At 36.3% G+C, this 20,543-nt stretch overlaps 1 protein-coding gene across 1 annotated transcript in view; it reads right to left on the bottom strand.

Moving 5' to 3' along the window:
- Positions 1-20,543, bottom strand: part of LOC134541810 (uncharacterized) — a 126,178-nt gene that overhangs the window by 59,680 nt on the left and 45,955 nt on the right. The window lies entirely within an intron of this gene.

Genomic DNA, 20,543 nt, shown 5'->3' with positions numbered 1-20,543 from the left:
AGCATGTTGTGACTGACCTAACATAAACTAACCCTTCGATTTTTTTTAATTTCAATTTTTGAGAGAAATCCGAAGTTGCACGAACGTGGCAGGGAACCGAAACTACGTGAGTTGTAGGCTTCCCTAGCGCCTGACCCGTACTCCTGCTGCGAGCACCAAGTGTATTTGTTTTTGCAACTGATGCGCTAATGGTACTTAAAATATGAATAGGTTTCAATGTTCTTGTTAACAAACTGCAGCTGTCTTGCAAAACAACAGGCGGTATTGAAAATACATTTATACTTTACTACAAAAGGTTATTAATTGAAATAGTTTTTTGTATTGACTTGTTTGAAATTTTTAAAAAATAAATGAAGTAATTGTGGGTGCAATATATTTCCAAAAATCTTAACGGAAACCGCAGTGGGCGTGGAGGAGTGACGGGAGATCACGCATGCGCACAGTAGAGGAGGCCGCGCGGCGGGGCAGTCCATGACTACAAAAAATGACGAGTCACTGTCCCTCTCTGCCATCCAGGACCAGGGGCCACGAGACCCGCTCTGCGTTCAATCGCCTGTGTTTCGCGGTTGGCTGAGATTCTTCCAGGTAAACGTGTACTGTCGGCACACCAATCCCACCAATCACAGCCATCCAGTGTGTAAGCAGACGCGTGCTGATTGATGGGCCTGAACAAATACGGTAATGGCTTCTCTTGCAGACCTAGGAAGAAACCGCTGACCCGGGCTTAATTTACTACAGCCTGAAGGACGTTCCAACTTCTTCAGTTCAGGCACCTGACACAGCACATCCTGCGGTATCCTCTCGGCGGAGGCGCAGGGCGTAGCGTGCTGACAGAGGGAGACGCGACACCAGAGCCGGCTCCAGGCTCCCACGGGACCTCGCACATGCGGTCAGGCGCGACCACAAGGAGGTCCTGGGGCCCGCCTGGGAGCCCCGGGAGCTAGCCGTCCCCACAGTCCCCGCCCCCTTGCCCGGCCTGGCTGCCTGTCCCTTAGAGCCCGCCTACAATAGTCCGAACCTGTGCGTGGTGTGAGTGACGTCACATTGTCTCGCCGAAAACGGCCCTGTCCACAATTGCGATGTCCGAATGTCCGAATGTATTGATTTCTCAAGTTGTCACCAGAGCGCAGTAAATGTGCCAAAACCAAAAGTTTTTTTTGTTTATTGTTTTGATGCTTTGTAGTTTGAGATTGAACTTATGAAAGTTATGTAAGTTATAAGTGACTAACAACACCTTCCATTTCCTTCAATAACAAAAAAAAAAAACACCACGTTTTCAAACGGGAACCGGAAATTCAAATATCGTGAGTGTTCTGTTCTTTTTCTGTGTCCGAAGTACACAGGTTGGGACAAAAAGTTCAAATTGACGAATGTCTTCGGACCAGGTAGGTTCGGACCTTCGCCCACTTGACGCATGACGTCAAGATGGTCACGTGGACCAATCAGCGACGAGAGTGTCCTTCGGACACAGTTTAGGACATTGCTACTGTAGACGGGCCTGCCTCCCCCGACGCACGTCGCCGCGACAGGCCTGCAGAGGACTCGGCCCCTGTGCTGTTCCTCGCTGGAGCCAACTGCGCGAGCTGTGAGACCTCGCTGTCGGCGACAGGCTGGGGCCCCGCGTCGCTACGTGTTCCAAGGCGGCTGCTTCGGGACCTCGGTGTTCATCAAGACTCAGGTGCTCCGTCTAATGTCTGTTCGGCAAGAACATGAATAGGGTAGCTCGATGCTCACTTATAAACTGGCGGTCACTTATACAAGCAGATTATTTATTTTATTTGTCTTCTTACTTAGAGGCGGACGCAGGAGGTGTGTGTGTGTATACACACACACACGCCCCAAATCATGTAACAATTAGCAAATCAGTGAAGACTGAGAAACGAGTACACGTCACAGAGCCTAAAAATTTTCAGCCTAAAATTAGGCTGGATGTATTTTAGGCTGAGTGACTGTAGGCTGAGTGACTATAGGCTATGTTACTTTAGGCTGGATGTATTTTAGGCTGAATGACTTTAGGCTGAGTGACTTTAGGCTGAACGATTTTAGGCTGTGTGACTGTAGGCTGAGTTATTTTAGGCTGAATGACTTTAGGCTGTACGACTTTAGGCTGAGTGACTTTAGGCTGAGCGACTTTATGCTGAATGACTTTAGGCAGAACGAAATTCTGATCTTGGCTGTTAATTTATGTGAGCGGTTGTATTTTTAGGCTGAACGATTTTAGGCTGAATAAATTTAGGCTGAGTGACGGTTCTGATACGCAATGGCATAAAAGTTTAAGTTTTGTGCGCTTCGCATCTCATGTAGTAACATATTTTATTCCTAGGTGGCAGCACTGATACGATATATCGTAGAGGACGGTAGTGTCAGATTTCACCTGAAGATGGTGCCATGAGCACTACATTTTCGACCTTTTCATTCAGCGGCAATAACAGCTAAAGCCACAGAAATTAAACTTAAATGTATAATGAATTGGCAAGGCGAACACAACAAATAAGCTGCAAATACTAAAAAGAATAATAGTAGTAATACGTTGAGAATTGCCATAGCGTTATGAAAATGTAATAATAATATACAAAACATTTCACTTAATTGGTAGAGGTCGATTCTAAATGAATGTGTGCATTAATTACAAAAATAATCTATAACCTATTTTTAATAAATAAAAAAAATATTTTGGCAGGTCAGTTATTTGTAGACTCAGTGCTATTTTGTGCCAAAAAATTAAAACCATACTGAACGGCTTGAAATTGTGTTAACCGACACATTTAGAATAAATTGTGGACGTTATATCCACCACGCTACCATTTGACACTGGCGTCCTTTTCTTTCTTAATATGTTTTGTATGTGTACCTATAATTCAAAGTTTTGTAATTATTCTATGACATGTTTAACAACAATTTTTCTTGAAGAATTGCACTAATAAGTTTTAGGGTTCGCATTGGTATATTGTAGGAAGATGTAACTTTCTTGCGACGCGATATGTGTGTCATATTACAATAATATTAAATTCTTTTGAATAATTGTGAAGTGTGTGCATTTTGCATGGTTTTTTGCAGTTCAAGTTCAACAATGTCAGAAAAATTGTTATCTGTGAGATTTTTTGAGTACACGTCACTGAGCGTCAGCCTAAGAACTACAACTTACGACGGTACAATAATCACTGCAATACGAAATAATTAGCAACTAGACACATTTAATAATAAATTTAATAAGTCTTGTGGCAAGAAAATTCAATAACAATGTTCTTGTCACCATATCACATAATGTGAAAATAAAATAATGAAAGACTTTACGTCCAAGGAATGAACATTGGCTATCATAAACCACACATATAACAGACACAATTACCATTAAAATTGCATAGCTTTGTAGAGCTTTACAATAAATTCTTCACTAGGACTTTTACTTTTGTGAATAGTACTTGAATTATTCCCTGGGTAAATCAGTAAATAGATCAACTGAAATTCATTTCTCGGTACCTCTGGGCTAGTACATTTTAAGATATATTCGATTATACGTCAAGCACGAATTCAAGAATACCATTAACGTTTGAACGATAACGTGAATTAAACTCACATATTTTAGTACAAAATACACATCCGAAAAGTATGGGTCGACAATTTGACTAAACGAATTTTTCATGACTCCCTCGTAGGCTTCTCTTGTGGTGACGCTTGACATCGTGCACTAAAGAAACTATTTAAAACTGAATTTTAAACCAATTAACACTGTACTTTTACCTCAAACTGTAGAAAACTTGTTTACTGCCAAAACTATGCTGATAATAGAAGATTAAGGGCCGAATTTATAAACGACATTCGAATGACTGCCGGCAAGCCGCCGGCTGTCACCCACCCAGCGGCTTACCGGCGGCAATCCACCCTTTCCTAGTTATAAACATCTGCCATTTGACCGCCCGAAGAATGAGAGTTGGATGGCTCTTCACCTTGAAATGTGGCAACGTTGCTGTGATTTTTGTGTTTGAAATACTTCCGAACCACACTTTTTCGATATTTTGGAAAACGCCTTCGAAAATCATTTGCATTTAGCTTGTTATTGTTTTTGACTGTGAGCTAGGTGGCTCGAAAGTCGTAAAATAGTTTTAAGGTTATAAAATGTAAATACTAGAGTATGTGTTAAACATACTGTCATTTTGAAGAAATAATGCTATTTACTTGAATATAAATAAGCGCGACGTGACGGAATACAAGAAACTTGAGGCAATTTGAATTAAAAAATTTAAACATGTAAAAAGGTTAGGGTGCATTAGGATTTGTCATATTTCTACAAATTGCTTTCGTCCTATTATATATGTCCTAAAAAAATTTAATTCAACAACACATATACAATAAAATTGTAGTTTGGATATTAAAATATTATGGTACACAGTCAAATGACTTACTCAACTCACGCATATTTGCTTGGATAAAGTTGTTAGTGTTAAATGAATTTAAAACCATGTTGGCTAGAGATCTAACAGCAGTTGTAACTTTACCTGTTCTAAAACAAAATTGATTTTCTGATCTTTAAGATGGGGAGGGAAAATCAAAAAACTACTACCCTGCGTTTTTTTTTCCAGCAAAAACCAAGCATAGTGGCAATGTCAGTTCAGAGTGTATCAGAAAATATGATCCATAGGCCACTCACAGTACAAAGCTCTGTTAACTCTGAACGTGCCATTAGCACAAACAACTACACAACTTAGGTCAACTACTCCATAAAGAATTGTAGTTCAACTTATGGTTGCATGTTGGAAATCTTGCACAGTAGACCTAAAATTAAAACAAAAAAAACGTGCTTTCTATCATCTGTAGCACCAAAACTAAGCAATAATGTCAGTAGGTAGTGTACATAATAACCTAGTTACAGTAACGGGGTAGGATGGTTTAGGAGAGGATTGGATCCTCCCAATAAAGTGTGATTCATTAACCTTTCCTAATAATTCTTCTTGTACCATTTTTGTTTTGTCCTACTGAGCGAAAGTGGCATTTGGAAAATGATGGTTTTTATATTAGTCATGTATTTAATCACATGGTTGTTGTTTTCGAGTTTTGCAAACACTACTGATTTGCAAAACACCACCAAGAAAACATCACATCCATTGTACAATTACTTGCTCGTTACCACAATTATATTAATCGCAGTTTGACTGTCTCCAAGTTGGGTTAGCCACTCTATAATTGTACTATGTAATTAAATCATCTGATCATGTGTTATACCTATCATATATGTTTAACTTCTATGACTAGTCTGTATATAATTACTATTATTTCATGAATAAATTTTAGTTGCTATAGGTAATAGGACAACTATTATTATTATTTTTATACGGGCGCCACGCTTTAATATTACTATATTACTCATAAATATTTCCACTGCTATAAGTGGTTTTTCAATTGCGGCTTATTCCCAATGTTACCCATTTCAAATATTAATACAACTGGAAATTATCACTTTTATTTATTAAAATTATGAATAAGTGTAAACACAATAACATTAAAGCTTAGTTTGACACACATAAGGTGATTAACACTGGGAAACAAGGTTGCTTACACATAACTCATATAAAATAAAATATAAGTTATCTACATAGTTATGTTGGGCACAACCGAAAGCAAAAGTTCATTTATGGTAAATAATAATACTTAAAGTGAATTAAAAATCAACTAACTCAGTTCCCTCGGATCACACAAGAATCTTTAAGTCGAGACTACTGGGTGAAAGTTAAGATAATTATGTTGTGCCATGACTAAAACCAGAGGCATTAACAGGAACAATCAGTTACTAGGCCGAAACAGTTCATATAAGTGGTTCGCGGAACACAAAACTTCAGGCCTAAATACATTAAACTTTCGTACCTTATATTTCCATAGATAAAGGTAGCCCCGGTAATTAAATATTACCTTAACATTCGCCCCGGCTCAGGGGCGCAACAGCTCACTTATTCAGTGAAATATCTGCTGAAAATATAGCTGAATTCCGCGTCGGAAATGCCCGACGCGGCCACACACACCAGCCACAAAAATGGCACACAAAACCTTCCTCTTCATTATTCTCTCCAAAATTATATCGTCAAAATTCCAACAATGCCTAAATTTTCCATTTTAAAGGTCCGCCGATCCATAGACCAATCATCTTCTCTTAATCACGTATCTTTTTCAAACATTAGAAAATTTTGTCAAAACATAAAGACATTGCTACTGCTCTGAGCAATAAACAAAACAAACTCTAGAGATTATTACAATTGAAAGACATATAAATTTGACATAAATAAAATTACGTGAATTAAAGTAAACAAACACTGAAAAATATAAATAAACAATTTAAACTAAAGTTTCAGTGTTCTGTGATACTTAGTATTATCACACCATGTTATATGGTTTTGTGAAAGTAGGATTAACATCTTCTTTTAAAGATTGCACTCTGATGTTAGGTTTTGTTTACAAATACCGATACACACATATTTACAAACTGTACGACTATTTAAATTTATCACGTAGCAGTAATCAAACGGGTCTGCCATGTCCCAAAAGTATCTTTTTCGTACCAGCAATTATTCAGTTTACTCGATTTGTTTGTATAAGCTGAAAAATTTTTGCATATGCCACCTAACCTCATCAGATATGTTGCCATTTTCACAAATAGAGATGTCGGATGTCCGCTGGAGGACCGCTGGCAGAGCGCCAGACCTCATCCACCCTGGAGTGGAGGTCGGGTGTTCGCCGGCGGTCAACCGACCTCCGGAAGAGGACTACAATCTACGAAACCATCGATTGCGCTGGAGGGCGGTTGGTTTGGTTGTCATTCGAATGACGTTTATAATTACGGCCCTAAGTTTCTAAACTATTAATTAGGAAGAATTGAGACATGACTACGCCTCAGTCACGTCTTCATCGGACAAGGTTCGAATCAGCACCACGGAATTTTTGCTAACAAAGCCAAAATCTCATTTAAACTGTGCACCAAAGATATAAAAATATAGGTGACACTCAGTAAGGAAATATTTCACAAAGCAGTAATAATTCAAATGGCATAGTAATATGAGAATGTTCTAGCATAGAGAAAAACAAATAAAATATTAAATGAAATAAATAGCGTTATTTTAAAGAAATAAATCAATTAATAATTCTTAAAATAAACAAACAAAAATATGTTAATATTGGTCAGTGGGTAATTAGGCTATAAGTAAATAAACAAAATCTTAAACAGATAATTTTAACTAGACAAATATCAATATTACTAAACCGGATAAATAAACAACTTCTGTGAATTGATTCTTTCACAGTAATTTAATTGAGTAGCATAAGTTTTAACACTACATATAGCACTTGAAGTGCATGATTATATGCCATTTGTGGTACATACAGAGATAGTCGAATAAGATTGTATCAAATCAAGATTTCCAAACTGACATGTTTTCCCCCGGAAAATTAACATATTATGGCAAAGATGATGAACATATAAATCTTTTTTTTTAAGTGTTGGTTTATGAAACTATAGCGTTTGCACATTAAGTAGAGTACTAATCAGTTATGAAGAAGCTGTTCACGCAAAAATAAGAAATTTCATCTCCAAAGGTATGGGAGTTGGATGAAATATGTTTTCAATAACTGGTTCAATATTTTTGACGCGTTATCGATACGTGATTTAAACTTAAATTGGTCACTCCAAATAATGTCATAAGATCAGTTAGTTTTATGAGTTTTTTTTTTCGAAATTCAACGTATTAGGAAGTGAAACTACTAGTCATTTTAATCTACGGTCTGAAGTTCGCACCGATTAAACGTGGGGCATTTAAAATCAAATTTTAAGATATTATTCCAAGGCAAAACATTATTACAAATTGCTACGAATATTTAACGCCAGCAAAGCCGTGGGTGGACGTGCACGCGCAGGTAGTATTCTAAAATAGGAACCGAGTTTATCTAAGTTCCCATGCAGCAAACTACAGTTGTCCGTTTGCACGTTTACTGCTGGCAATGCTGGGTAGCTTCTGGCTATGATAAATAATGGCTCTGCTAGCTTGTTAGCTATGGCCGACTTTCGAAAATACAACACTCGAAATTTCATTTATGACCCATTGGTAGAACTCAGATCGCTGTGGCTGTGAGCTGCTGCATCGGTGATGGCCCACATGCTACGCATCATGTTATAAGTGGTCCAATATTTTTTTTGTGTGTACTCATGAATATATATTTACTTACCCTGCCTAATTTTTTTATTAGCTCTCCAATGTAGTAAAATCATTTTAACCGATTACACAGCTGCAGGCCTAAATCAGGTTCGTGTTGAACTTGAACTTGAGTTACGTGGCCAGCACACTCGTGTGAATATTGTTCATTGAACTTGTTCAAGGTTGCTTTAATTTAAATTTAGTGTACGTGCATATTACAAAGTTCTATCATCTCACATGATACTACCAAACATGTATGAAATGGGGAGGGTACCCGAGGGCAGGTATTGTACACCGAATGCAGATTTCTGTCTGGGAGCCCGGACGCAACTACGTGCCTTGAAGGATGATATTAAATTAGGCCGTACAGCGGAGAGTTGACGGAAACAGAATATTCTCTAGAAAACTAGCCCGCCAACGGCAACGTCCACCACGGTTCCCACTTGCGAAAAATCGGGGGCTGACTCCACCGGATATTGAACGTGAATCGCCTTTGTGGGTGTCAAGTGGTCTGACCACACTGACACTACTATCACCACTCACAAAATACTATTACGATGCTATGTATGAATGCAAAGTAAGATTATATTTATTTTAACTACAAAGCTATGTACAAAATGGGAATGCCCACAACTACATCTATAAACTAATCGCAAACTTTTTTTTTAAATTATTGTTCACTGTTAGCATGCCTGCATATTAATTTCAGGACTGGAGGTTCGAATATTGGCACTGCTTTGAAAGTTTGAAACAGAAACAAATGGTAAGCACAACAAATAGAAAAGTAATTCAAATAGAGGCAAATATGTTGCGGGCATAGTATAGCATTGTTAAAGTTACCAAGTTCGTTTGCAAACTTAACAGAATCAGATGGTAGGCACAACAAGTAGGAGAGTATTTTAAAATGAAGCAAACGTGTTGCGGGCATTATATAGTACTGTTAAGGTTACCCAGTTTGATTGTAAACTTTTAACAGAATCAGATGGTAGTCACAACAAGTAGGATAGTATTTTAAACCGAAGCAAGCTTGTTGCGGGTACGATATAGTACTGTTAAGGTTACCCAGCTAGTTTACAAACTTTTAACAAAATCAGATAGTTTCTAGAACCAAGTTATTGTAACTGTAACGGAAAGTGATTGGTGCTGCTAGCGAAACAGTTTGTTGGCTCAGCAGTAACATGTTTAGTAATTTTAACAATACTTCGAGACAGTATTTTTAATCATTTATACATTTGTAACAACAAAAATGTCTGTTCTGTCTACAGAGAATATAGTTCCTCCAACAGAAAACGCGTTACAAGATTTGGATTGTTCTTCAAACGATAGTTATTGTAATGAAGTAGGAAACAATATGTTAATATTACTAAAGTCTTGTTGCAGGTACCATTTAAACGGATTACAGAACAGTTTTGTTGATATCTCAGTGACTATTTTTCTCAGTGGATATTTACAGACATTTTTACTGTGAGACAGTTTAGTGAAAAAAAACTTTCGGGTTCTATTTTATGTTTTTTCTCTCCTAGCGGATTTTTAAATTATCTACGTCTCATTTGCACCATAATAGTAGACATTTGTTTCAAGTATGCAGTTTCAATTATATAATAGATGGTCTAACCATTTTGACAAAATAATATAAATGCATATGAAGGAGAGCAAGTGTATAATACAAAAGTAAGTTCAATTCGCAGCTTTCGCTTCCTATTTTCAGAGACTAGGGATCAGTGACATCGTCGTACAGGTAAAGCGAACCATACGCTACTGAAGTCGTCTGCACGAGGTATTCCAGTGCACAGCAATTTCGGAGCTAAACAACTCGTTCCTATGCAGTTGCTATGGTAAAATAGTACTGTGCTTCGTTGAAAGACGTTTTCGTAGACTTTTTTTCATTTACCTTTATCGCAAAAAAAATTTTGTTATATGATAACTTATTAGAAGAAGGCTATACGTAAAATTACTCAAAAATATCGTGGGTATTTGCTGTTTTGGGTAACGCATAAACATCTCCACTTTGCTTATATTACGAATTGACCACAGTTAAGGAAGATGGTTTTGTGAATATTATATTTTATATTTCTAAGATCGTAGTAGCATCTGTCTCTTACCTTCCCCCCGCAAATAACAAGGAAAAAATTATCATCACAGAAAGGTAGGTTATGAGCCTCATTACTGCTGTCAATCAATGCATTTCGTACAACAGTGTGCACACAGCAGACGTGAATTATTAACAACTATAAAGTCAAAGTATTATAAATTACATTTTACAGCTACCGTTCATTACTTCAATGGCTGTTATTGTTATAATGTTTGAAGTGCCGAACAGCATTAAAGTTTACAAGAAACGATTTTATTACTAGAAAATTAATTTTAATTTATAAAGTTTGATTAGCTACGCAGATATGAACGCAACGAGAAAACTTACAATGTAATATCTAATTAGGCCTTATGACGATACATTTCGCGAAAAGTCGCATTGTCATATTCCATCCAGCATTTTCCCCCAGATTCGACTCGAAGGTTACATTTGTAGGGTCATCACATTCAGCTTGTAAAGTTTCATGAACAGTAAAGTTGTAAACGTAATTTTACCGAAACATTTATAACATAATGGCTATTGTAGACATGATTGCAATATATTTCGTGAAGCCCCATATTAAAATGTAATTCACAATTTCCCTTAGATTGGCCCTTAAATATTCCTGTGAAATACCTTGCCTTATACAAACATATAATTGGTTTCTATCGGCTCAGGAGACAAAAAAATTGTATTGTAATACTATATATTAGGATAGTCAATTGTGTGGTGATTACCTAGTATTTTCTTTGAGCTATTTTCTCAAAACGAGAGCTACGTATAAGCACACTGACATAATTGTTTGTTCAAAGTTTCTCTTCGGCAGTCACAAACAACAATTGTCTGTATGCAAGTTTGTTTTCCACGATAATAATAATAATTTGCTTTTAAGGGAGCCGCTTGGCATGAAGACAAATACTCATTGCAACGTAATTGAAAACACGTTTTGTTAGACAGAACTATTTCACGTGCCTACATTTTGTTTACCTACAAAAAGAAAACGCACTCAAGACGAGGGCAGAATGTAACTTTGAAGACGACACGCATGCTAGAAATATCATTTTGGAGCGCTGCAACATAGTCAAACAGGGCTTCTTCACACTGAAGTATATTTCATAAATACCAACCGGGCACAAACAAAACTTAGATTGAAGTATGCGTTAAATTTTGCTACAAATTTTTCACCAATAACATTTTACGTTAACGACTGAATGTCCCATTACAAAATGTGTCGGTCATTCCGCATACACGCCAGTTGGGAGCATTGATAACACTCAAAAGTGCTAGTGCACTCGGTACTCATAGCCGGATCAATCTTATCGCCCCATCTATTGCGAGCCTCGGAGCCCCAGCCAGGCGGCTGCCTTTAAAGTGAACAGTATATATGTCTAGTGGACGTTTAGTAATTTTAAATTCATGTTGCCCTTGCTTTCAGTAGCCCTACTTTTTCCATCCATCTATAATAAAATATATAAATGAAAACGTGAAAAAAAAATCAAACACAATGTTTAATTGAGTAGGTTTAAGAAAACTGTATTTAACTCATATTTCCATATTGAGGTTCATTAGTCAGGTAGTTGATAGCTTACATTTTCTATAGTTGATAGACGAGATAGAAATAATAATATGCAATTTCGGTAGACATTAATGCACAATGTTCATCAATAACAACTTGTCATGCGATTGGTATGCAAAGCGAAACATTGTGCACGTTTCCCTAGGAATATTATGATTTCAGCGAAGCATTAAAAAGTAACTTAACCTTGTTTCTTCCAACTAAATATAGCGTACAAAAACCAAATGCAACAAATATCTGGTCCCATTACCATTAAGAAGGTTTTGTTTACATCCAGTACTGTGGATGCTAGGCCACTCAAACGGATATAACATCAGCTTCAGCATCGTTTTTCCTTTGCTGGTCTCTCCCTTCCCCACAGTTAATCATATTTAAGTTTCCCGCACCCCTTCTCAAAACTAGTGGTACACGAGCTATTGCCTGTCTGTAGCATGAAACAGGCTGGGGAAATTCCAGTGTCACTAATGTGTTCCTAAATGCCTTATCCTTTCCGGTCCAAATCACCTGCTAATCCCCCCCCACCAAAGAACTTATACTGTCGTCTTCCTACCTGAAATTTTCAGATGAGTGAGACAACACGGCACCACTAGAGTGGCGGGTTGCATTTGATATATTTGGAATTTCAGGGGATACATTACTTCCGTTGGAGCTTACGATTTTGATACAGTAAGAGTCACATATTTTATTTTAGATGAATGTATATTCAGATAGGTATTTCGTAATATTGTATTATTATATGTTTTATACAAATTTTTTTGGTTCCAGAAAAAAGTGAAAATTTCTCAAATTCTGGCTCAAGCACACGAATAACTTATTATTTTTAAAAATTTTAAAATATATCTCTCAATAGTATGCATAATGAACTTGTAAACTACCAAAAATGACTAAATTACATCGATCGGCTACTGAAATAATACCTACAAGAAATGAGTGCCTGTTATGAGAAAACTATAAGTTTTAGTGAAAATCGGTTTTGCAGAGAAACTTGTACGTATGAGGCCAATATAAAGACAAAATAATATGATATAAATTAATTTGGGCCTAACACCCTTAATAATCCTGACAACTTACCATTCGGAAAAGTATCCGCTGAGTCCGTGCAGTTGACTCATTTACTCGTCACTATATGGCAGATGTAAATCTTAGCTGTATGCGAGTAGATGCGGATGCTGATGACGTCCTCGCCAATACCATATTTCCCCCCTGACACGAACAAGCGCCAAACAACATTACATATTTCTCAATATCGCTGGTAAAAATGCTCCAATGTGAGTGTTGCTGGAGACGGCCAGTTATTGTATCATAATTAAAACACATCCGCATTGACTGGCTGCGACGCCTGACGTAATGGCTAGCAGTCGTAATCAGGTGAACTGTATTAAGGCGGGTGGCCTGTGCGTTGGTTGAAAGCGTGTCCCAGATATCCTGGTTACCGCGGTCAGCTATTTAAACTTGAGATATTCTCACTATATTTGCGAACACAGTGCGTAGCTCTGTACCTAGGAAGCCCGGATAATGTGATGGCTTGTCTGGTATCGTATGAAATATGCAAAAAGTGCTCTTTTTTTTAAATATAAAAGTAAACCAATAATAAATTATATCAAATAAAGTGTATGACCTATAGTAATTTGTTTAGCTCGCCGAATGTACTACTTCTTATACTCTAGAATATAGTTAAGGAAGGGATTTTGATCATATTGAGCAGAACATACTTATAGTTTGTATTGCGATATATATTGTATGAATTACTTACAAATTATTTCAACAAATAAAGAAAAACATACAAATAATTACATTTTCCGAATATTCTTGTCCGTTTGAGTGTATTTGTTTCTGTTTTAATACCTCAGCAGTATAGCAAATGCATAGTTCGATATATATAGACCATATATTTGTATATATATTTAATTAAAGGAAACAATAACCACAAAATAAGATTGTCGAATGAATATTGATCTCAAGTGATTTCACATAACATATTGTTCGTCTGGATCTGAAAAGCAGCCCATTAATATTACCTTTCCAAGTGGTTGATATAATTAGATGAAATCGGAAATCAGCGTACACTAAAAATGCCAATAAATCTAGGCTTTTTAAGATGATTTCAACCAAATACTACTCGTATCACCAGAAATTCCCAAATGTTGTGACACTATAGTTACTTATTGCTGTCAGGTGATTATTTCATACATGGACATAGTAAAAAAAACAAACCCTTACTTTATTTAAATTACTTTAAACTTTCACTCGGCTGATGCCAAGTTATCATTACATACGCCGGTCAGATACACATTGAAACTATCATCATTTAAAACACACACCGTGTTTGAATTATTATTTTTGTAGACTAGTACATTCATATTTAGAAGCGTTCAATTGGGAAGTCACAGGCCTACATCGTCATTTGTTCAGCGATGGTTGCGATGTGGTCATTATCTTAATTCTGAAATACACAAAAAATCGTACAGCATTTTTGCCGCCACCGTTTTCGAAAAAATTAATGCATTTTGTTCGCGTCGTGAATTGTCCATACTTTTGTAATTTAAATGATAGAAACAAGCTTTTTCGGTGTTTTAATATTCACATATTGTTTTAAAATATATTTTCATTTCAAATTAAAAATTTAACTATTTTAAGTTTTTATTAATTTTTTAAAATGTTTTTGTAGGTTTTGCGTGCTTTCCGGCATTCTGGAGCGTTCAATACTCCTCAGCTTTGGTTCAAATAATGGAGATTTTGTGCTCCACAAGTCGTTCAAAATCGTTGCACTTGCCAACATCCATCGCAAAGCAGACATGAAAAAGGTTATGTAGGGTGATGTTCTGATTACAAACTAGCTGCAAAGTTATCTTTTTAATTAAGTTTTCATGAACAAACTGTTCTAAAAATGTGAAATCTGAAATTTAAAAATGGGCTATGTCTATAGAAATAATAACTGAACAATTACAATCGGCTTATGCATTTAACAACATATGCATAATAAACAAACTTGACGAAGAACGGTTTATACAGTAAGTATTGCTTATTTGTTTATGAATACTTGAGAAATAAGTACTTATGTCTTATAGTGACTATGAAATCACAATAAGTTGTACTTCAACAAGTATTACTTCATGAAGTATTACTTTAAAGCATTCGAATAAGTAATACTTATTTATTGTACTGTGAAATGAAAACAACGCAGTTCACTATGAATTCCGCCCTAACTGTCCTAGGCGCGAATCCCGGTTATTGAAATGCGTTGCAATCGGACATTGCAGTTCTTTCTTGAATCAGGTAAACAAAATTGCTTCCTCCCGCCACCCTCTCGTTTCTCGGAAAATCCACAGCTATGGCAAGCGTTAACCTTTCTTTCCCTTCCTTTGTTAACATTCCTCAGAGAGCGAAGCCAAGATTAGCCTTGACTTCTTTCTATCCATCCCCTGGCATCATTTCGCATTATTTGATGGCAAGAGTGCTATTTCCTTATTTCGTGCTCTCGCATTCTGAATTGGGACAATGCGATATCTAAGCAATGTTAGTATGTATTTAAAACACATGATACGCGCAAAAAATGTATGCACAAATTAAAATAAATTACAACTGCAATGCTTTGTTGCATTGAAATATTGTGATGTCTCAGCACCATTTTTAACATATCCACCGTTTGCAATAACCACGTTCTACAAATATAAACAATATAGCGGATGGCAGAGAGTACGAGAGAGTGCAGCAAGTATATAGCATCGCTTTCTCTGGTACTCTCGCTCTTTCGCACTCTCTCAGCGCATTATCGAGACGGCCAGAGTGCTCTGTACGATGAATAAATGTCGTAGAAACCTGAGCACGACAGAGCACTCTAAACCAATTGAGACACGACCTGACACACGCCCTAATATATGCAATTTGCTTGCTCACTAAATAATTGACAAAATATCCGGTCATTATCAAGTTGTTATATAGTCATTAATATAATATTGTTTATCGTACTACCAAGCAATGTTATATTTATATGCACTTTTCATATTATCACATTTAGAAAACGCAGATTTTTTTTTACATGTATAACCCCCAGTCTTTTCGTTCTAACAGCTGCAGCTTTTTTTGGAAAAAAAAATTGTTGACATGTTTACCACGTGATTTCTCATACTATGCAGCCCTGCCATATTCAGTAATTTATTTGGTTTGTTGTTAGTTAACAAATTTCGGTTCAACGTAGCTGGAAGAATGTTAGCTCTACTATGTACTGGCCGTGCATGCTACCCTTGATAGCAACCCAGAGGTATGTGAGTCAGGCACCGGCCTAGCGTGGTAGATAACCTGCAGAAAACGAAGAAACGTAATACATCAACGTAACAATTTATTAACAGTAGCCTATGTGACGAGAGGCCGCGGTTGGTTACAGGATACTGCGCTCATCTTCTGGCACGTTTTGTTGTTGACTGCCTTACATTAACGTTTTATATATATCAATGATCAACGAATACACTAAAATAGTCTTGATTTTGCTTTGCTTAGCTGTTATCACCATCAAACAACTGTACTCCATCCCATACTTTTACGTTTCCGAAATCTTGTAGAATTATATAGGCTGTAATATATATTAATCTTGAAGAAATTATATATATACATAAATAAATTAATCCTTTACAGACAAATGCGTACTGAGATATGCTGTAAACGTAAAAAAATACTACACCCATTGTCAGTGGCCTGCGCGTAGACGTGCGAGGCACTCAGTACGGATGTATAGCGTTTGTGCGCCTGAAGGTCTCGAATATGCTAAATAATTCTAGCCGGTTGCTTTCAAAACAGTAAGAAAATACTTATGTTACTCCCCTACCACTTCGTTTTCTCCATAAATAATGTTTAGTAGTACATTCTTGACCTGTTAGTGAAACGGTTTTCGGTTTTATATTTGTGTGATTTTACCAACGTCTGTATCATTTCGACGGCGCGACTTTAACAACATCTTAAATTTTTATTATAATTTTTAAAATTTATGTTTCTTTTAATAAGCAATTATACATTAAATGTTGGCACATTGCATTTGCTTTCATCTATCAATAACGGTATCTTCTATTTTTACATAAATACTACCAACAGTATACACATGAAGCCACCGCCTACCGTGCTTTTATGAACACGATGGCATGGCACTTGCCATCAGAATTATAAATAATCAGACAGTTTTGTAGGAGCAGAAAATTTATAGTGTGTTAACTTGGTTTGACAAGCAATAACGATGTCACAAATCTATGCTTGTACTGTACAAATGAAACGATATTCTATACTTCAAAAAGCTTAAAAAAATTGCCATAACTCTGACTTAATTTGCAGTTCAACAGAATTCTGTCAAAAAATCGTTTTATATTCACTATGATAGTAATAATGGGAGCAGAGATAAACATAACAGTTACAATGATATAATTGCACACAAACCATGTTCTAATGAGAAAAACAATATTTATTGATTTCGTTTAATATATTGATTTATTTTGCTGTTTGCTACAAAACACGTGGACAATAAGTTACATGAACGACAAAAGAGTTACCACGAATTCAATTGTATCCTGTATCTTAGCAACAATTACTCACTTTTTTAAATTGATACCTTCTGAATAACGATTTTTTTTCTCTCGTGATGTATTTCAAGGCCATCTTTTTATTTACTTCGTATTTATATGCAAAGTGATGTGGTAATTTATCCAGTTCCTAGACAGTATCATTATATATACACGCAGAATAAAAATTTAAACAGTCACATAATTTTCCTTGGGCTTTAAAAAAAAAACTAAAGGTTTACTAGGAATTCCCCCGGCCAAGCTGTTATGTAGAATTTCTGCTGTATTGACTAGCTGTCAAAGGGAGGAATGGCCGGGGACCCAGACGTTATTCCCGACTTTTACTGGCTTTAAGCATGGCAACATGGTAGGTCGCGAAATAAGTTGTATATCTCATCGCACCCTTGACATTGCCAACACGCCCCAGCGGATTTTTCCGAAGATGGCAGGTACCTAACGCCGTTAATGTTTCAAAAATGCCGAAAAACCAATAGCGTCACATACACATGCCATCACAAATAGGAAATAACAAGTATCCATCATACATTATTAATGGCAGGGATTCGGAAAGTTGCAAATCATTCGAAATACTAATCCCGGACTTCACAGCTCTATAACTGGCGTAATTGGTGCCATAACAAAATTTAAGTATGGTACACAAAGCATAGAGGTAATATACATGTGGATGATATCAAGACAACTTTTTATCAAAATGTTAACATATTTGTGTCGTAGTAAAAAATATTTAACATAAAAAAAATTACGTAAATAGGATAATAATGAAAATCGATAAATTTGAAAATTTTACATGTTGCATTACGTTCATAAAAATAAATATTTCAGAGCGTACGATCAAAGTCATGGTTTCGTTTAAGTAATGCTATTAATAGCGATATAAATAAAACATATTTTTACAATAAAAACCCCAATATAAAGTGTCAAAAAATCCGCAATTATACAAATTAAAACTTACTCGAAAAACTGAGAAACAGATTTGTGATATGTAAGCGATTAATCAGTGCTTACAATAAGAAGTTTATATTAAATGCATTTGCAGGCAACACATTCTTTGTTCTACTGTTCATTTTTGATGTTCTTCATTAAGAGATTCTGTTAAGAGAAGAAAAACAAAGAAATTTCACTTCTATGCGGTCCTTCGTTTGCCATATTAAAAAGGAACACAGTCTGTCGCCCAATGTACTCACTTGCTATCATGTCGGAATTTTTATATGTAGGCTACGATAAGTATAATAGTAATGCCTAAAAGATAACAGTACGACAAATAATATTGTTTAAAAAATTTAGTGTACAGTCGTACTAAAATAGAACTATGGCCTATACCATAAAAAATCGTCCACGTACCAAAGTTTTCGTACAGTATATACGCTGTCATGCTCTTTAATTTGTTACCGAATTTGTGATAAACTTTAATATTTGTTAGTGCGTTACGATTATGTTTATAATTCCTTTATAATAAAATTTAATATTAACACGTTCTTTTATTGAGTCACCCCTATATTATTATGTATGTGTAAAAACGTGGAAAAATTTCACATATAAATTGTGCAAAGCTTGTGTTCACAGTTCGATATTGACTGCTTCCAACGTTATTATTTTAGGTTTAAGAAAATATAGCTGCTAAATACAAATGTTTAGTGATTTTTATATATGGTATATTATACTGAAGTGTCTCCTGTCATTTTTCTTCGGCTCGAATTTAATCCTATTTCATGCATGCAAACATATGAGCACATGCTGCTTATCATCATTCTGTGGGTTCCCCAATCCCTTACCAGATGTCAGACATTTTGCTTTGCATCTCGAGAGTTAGGTTTCGAGAATAGTTCCAACACTGTTTCCTAGATAGCACTACAATCACTGAGCGATTGTAAAAAATATCACGGTTTTACAGCAGTCTGATACTTAAAACATAAGACTTAAACATTTTAGGCTGAACAACTTTAGGCTGAACGACGTTAGGCTGAGTGACTTTAGGCTGAGTGACTTTAGGCTGAACGAATTTAGGCTGAGTGACTTTAGGCTGAGCGACTTTATGCTGAATAATTTTAGGCTCTACGACTTTAGGCTGAATGATTTTCGGCTAAGTGACTTTAGGCTGAACGATTTTAGGCTGTGTGACTTTAGGCTGAATGATTTTAGGCTGAATGACTTTAGGCTGAATGACTTTAGGCTGAATGACTTTAGGCTGAGTGATTTTAGGCTTAATGACTTTAGGCTGTGTGACTTTAGGCTGAATAGTGTTTCAGAGAGGGTATTAGGCTGAACGATTTTAGGCTAAGTGGTGGTAGTCCTGAGAAACTACGTCGCCTACTGTAGGCCCATATGTCAGTGTGTTAGTGGCAACAGTGAGTTTTTTTTAAAATAATAAACGTGTTAAAAATTCTCCTCCAGCGTTTTTTTTTTTTTCGAAAACAAAATCCTGTTTCCGCCCTTGTCCTTACTCAATTCTTCAATAAAGGAAAGTCACTTGAAACTTGGGAGTAGATACTTAAGTAAGGTTCTTGATAAAGTGTTCATATTAAAATCTAACCAACTCTGTACGACTGTGATAATATAACAAATAGAGATATGAAAAAATTGGTTGTCTGTAAAGTCGGTTTATGGACGATAGTTTAACGTGACAACGTCATAACAAAACATTGATGAAATGATTGCGTACTTTTATGAATAAAATTGAATAATTTGTATTTCAATAGTAAAAGAATAAATACTTGAAATTATACTAGTAATCAGATTTTTAAAATGCAAGAAAAATTAACCTTGATTGCCGAAATTATTGTAATAAGGAATGAAAACCACATTAACTTTTCACTTCACTTTATAAACAGTCGAGTGGAAGAGAGATAAGATGCGGCGCAAGCGTACAATGAGCGTAACGGGACACAGCGTAACGGAACAATGTGCGTAACGGGACACTTTTTTCGTGCGTGCAGCCGGCGTTCATCGATTTATTAGACGTTGTCACGTCAAAAAAAAAAGTGAGTATATTTACAAACGGGTTCTATGACACAACACACACACTACCACACTCGAACACGAGTGACTGCTAAGGAAAGTGACGGCGGAGGGCAGAGCCACGAGATGCCTCACGCGGCGCCCCGCGGGTGAGCGATGTGACGTCACTCCAGTCGCCACGTACCCGACCCAGCGGGGGAGTA

The sequence above is a fragment of the Bacillus rossius genome (genome assembly GCF_032445375.1).
Source record: "Bacillus rossius redtenbacheri isolate Brsri chromosome 4 unlocalized genomic scaffold, Brsri_v3 Brsri_v3_scf4_2, whole genome shotgun sequence".
NCBI classification, from domain to species: Eukaryota; Metazoa; Arthropoda; class Insecta; order Phasmatodea; family Bacillidae; genus Bacillus; species Bacillus rossius.
This window is presented reverse-complemented; position numbering and strand designations above follow the sequence as displayed.